The following is a 3,533-nucleotide window of genomic DNA, read 5'->3' as shown; positions in this document are numbered from 1 at the left end:
CCTCCATCCTGACACAGACCGCAGCTCCATCACACGCTGTGTGCCCAGCTGAGGGCAGCCAGCAGCAGAGCACAGCCCAGGCAGTGCAGATCCCACACATCTGATAAAGCAGAGAAGGGATGCGGGGCTGCTGCAGCACATAGTGTCATGGCAGCAAAGGCAGCAGTACACAGCCACCCCGAGCTGTTCGTGCACCGAGTGCGAGTAGTGCTGCTCTGCGCTCACCGCCATGCCAGTACAACAAGCCACGAAGCGGGGAAACATCTGAGCGGTGCACTTCTATTGCTAAGCCCAGCTGCACAGCTACATTCTGCAACACAAAGTGCCAATCAGCTGGCACTGCTGCATGCCCGAGGGCAGCTCTGACAGCAGTGCCTCCTGTTTTATCGCGCTGGCACACAATGTTAGGAGCATGGCAGCAGAGGCTGAGCGTTCCCACCAGTATCTCATTTCAGGCTGTTGCTGTGTGACAGAGGGCAGCAGAGGGGCAGTCTGACAGAACAGCATCTGCAGGAAAGGCGTCAAACTGAATTCTTCCAGGCGGGAACAAGTGGCACCTGCTGACATCCACCGACTTGCTGAGCACTTATGGAGGCCAAGCAGTGAGAACAGCAAGGACAGGTGGTGCCAACACTAACACACTTGGTAGAACACCCAAGTGTTAACTCTCAGCTTAGCCTTCAATAAAGAAACAGAAGTCACCCAGAGACGCATCAGAGCACGGCCCAGGGCCAGGCCAACAGCGCGGGGCCCACGCACGGAGCGCTCCTTCCCTGCGGCCCAGAGCCAAGGCCTGCAGTGCTGCTGGGACAGTGCATGGCGCTCAGCTTTGGGTCTGGCTGAATGAAAGACTATGCACGATGCAGATCAGCTTGCTGGGCTGTTGTAGATTTATTCTTGTCTGTTTGTTCATTTTTTTAACCATTTATTCATCCCAAAAGACATATTGCATATTTGGAACATTTTAAATAAGAGCTGTTATATCCTTCAAGACAAGTATTTGTGTCACATCAAAACTGATGACATATCCAACAGAAGTATTTTCCAGAGTGAAAACCCCTAACAAGAAATATACAAATAGAATATAAACTTAATGATTTAGCGCAATAAGATTTAAATAATTCCATTCCATACCAAAGCTCTCATTTCAACACCCGTAGTACGTGTGTGGTGCTCATAAAAGAAGAAATCCCCATCAAAGGGCACTGAAAGAAACACGAGTCAAATGATCCCATCTCAGTGCTACCCTTCCTTCTCACAGTTACAAGTGACCATCACCTATCCAGCACACACCAGCACAGCCTCCACCAGCAGTTACACACACACACACACACACACCTGTGCAGCAGAAACATTTCACTTCCAGCACTGTAAACAACATTGAGCAAAACTCAATGGGCTGAAAAATTTGGACTTGATTTGGAATTAGAAATGCCTTGGAGAGGAAAGTGGCAGTAATGGGCAAAAGCAGCTTCTCAAGAAGTGTGTCGGTGTTCCTGTACCACAGCTTCTGTAAGTCATTTCACAATCCAATCAAAATGATCACTGCACTCTCACTGCTGCTAATAATCCAGATTTAAAAATAGCTGACTTTAAAAAAAAACAACCACCTTAAGCAATGTAATCATCCTATGAGTGTTTTCCCATCTGTGCTGCAGGTTCTGGTTTTCGCTGGCTAAAATTCAACAGTTTTTGATCAAAAATGTAGAAAAGCTTCAACAGTCAGTGCTGTTCAAATCTCAGAGGTGAAAAAAGCCAGCAACCCCACGGGGGTGAAGGGATAAGCAATAATGGGATGGGGCTCCTGCCCTGTATTGCCCAACTGCAACCGTTACTGCTGAGCAGTACTCCAAGGTCAGATACCACAGGGCCACACCAATGTGAGGAATGCAGATTTGATTCACAAGATTAAAATCCAAATGCTAGAAGTCCATCAATACCAGAAAGGTCCTGGGGATGTGCGAGATGGCCAAACAGGACCATCAGAGTGGGATACAAAAATTCTTGTTTACACGATGTCAGTAAGGTCACTACTGTAAGAGTACGTTCTGTTCTGACATCCACTCCAAAAAAAGAACATTCACTAAATTAGAAAAATTTGAAAGTTGTCAGCAAAAGCTAGAGGGATGAAAGAAAAATGTAAGCAGCTCAATCCATTCCTATAAAATAGGATTAAGAAGGTACTTTGATCCCAGTGTGTGAAATCCCTGGATCGGGGCAACTCCTGCAGTAGCAGGACATCCTTCAGAAGGATTGGCACTGCAGTCTAATGGAGGGGAGCCAAGACTAGATGAATTCAAACAGCAAATAACGATTATTCTTTTTGAAACAAGAGTCCTGTAACTGCTTGGTAACTTACCTAGACAGGCGAACAATTCTTTTTCTGAAGTTCTTAAATAAAGGTTTCCTTGCTTCTAAAATACACTCTGTCATTTGACATTATGCTTTTCTGATGTTAAAAGCAATCAGCAAAGTTTCATGACTGCGATACCCAGATCAGAAATGCCACATGTGTTCCCTCCACCTTTGCAAATGAATGGAAATCAGAGCCTCAGGGAGCCATCACCACCAAAGCTTTTGTTTCAACTGCTGATTTGCTCCCACACTTTAGGCCAAATTATGCCAGCACCTGGTTTTTAAAGCAGCAGTGGGTGCAGCCCTCTCCAAGCAGAAGATCCTGGCTCTGCGGGCAAACATTTGCTCGCTGATCTGTATTTGGCACAAAGGAAAAAGGCAGGAAGGCTGGAAGAGCAGAAACACCGCAGCCCCATTCCTGCCACGGGAGGAAGGAAGGAGCTGTGTGTCCATAAGCACACACACAATGGGAGAAGTAAAACAGCTGGACTGAGGAATTCGGTGCAGTTGTTTGCTGGAAACAATCACCTTTCAAACAAATCCAGAGGCATACAGAAGAGGAACATGGAGAGAGAGGAATATGGCTTCTAATTCCTTCCTATATCCTATCACTATATTAATGAAGTCTCAAAATCTTGAAATGAGTTGCTATGGTAGATGAAAACCCAGAGGGAATAAAGGCCGCAGGTGGGATCTGGCCAGCCCCAGTGCACAGCTGCAGCACGTTCGTCAGAGAAGATTCAAGCTGAAGAAATGGCTCTTGCAAGTGGCAGAACCACACAGATTAAGGCAGGAGACATTCAAAATGTTATGTAAAGTGCGCTGAAAATGTGAACTACTTCGGAAGACTTGATTAAAAATCCTCAAAACTTAAGAATATACTCCAGAAATGCATGCACATATGATTCCTTTTGCCTCAGCCATCAGTCATTTGATACTAAATCTCACTAAGATGCTTTGTAAGAGAACTTTGCAATGCATTGTGCAGGTTCACAATTCTCCATTTAGCACCAAAACAGTCTGGAAGAAAAATCAGGCCAAGGTTTTGGGAAACTTCTTTAGCTCATCTGCAAGGAATAGCAAGGTTACACTGCATTCTTCATGTTATAAATAGGAGGCTTGCTGTTGCAGTAAGCTCCAAAAGTCAGCAGAATTTCTATTGAAAGGAAGTCAAAGAA

Source organism: Meleagris gallopavo, chromosome 14 (assembly GCF_000146605.3).
Source record: "Meleagris gallopavo isolate NT-WF06-2002-E0010 breed Aviagen turkey brand Nicholas breeding stock chromosome 14, Turkey_5.1, whole genome shotgun sequence".
Classification (NCBI taxonomy): domain Eukaryota; kingdom Metazoa; phylum Chordata; class Aves; order Galliformes; family Phasianidae; genus Meleagris; species Meleagris gallopavo.
This window is presented reverse-complemented; position numbering follows the sequence as displayed.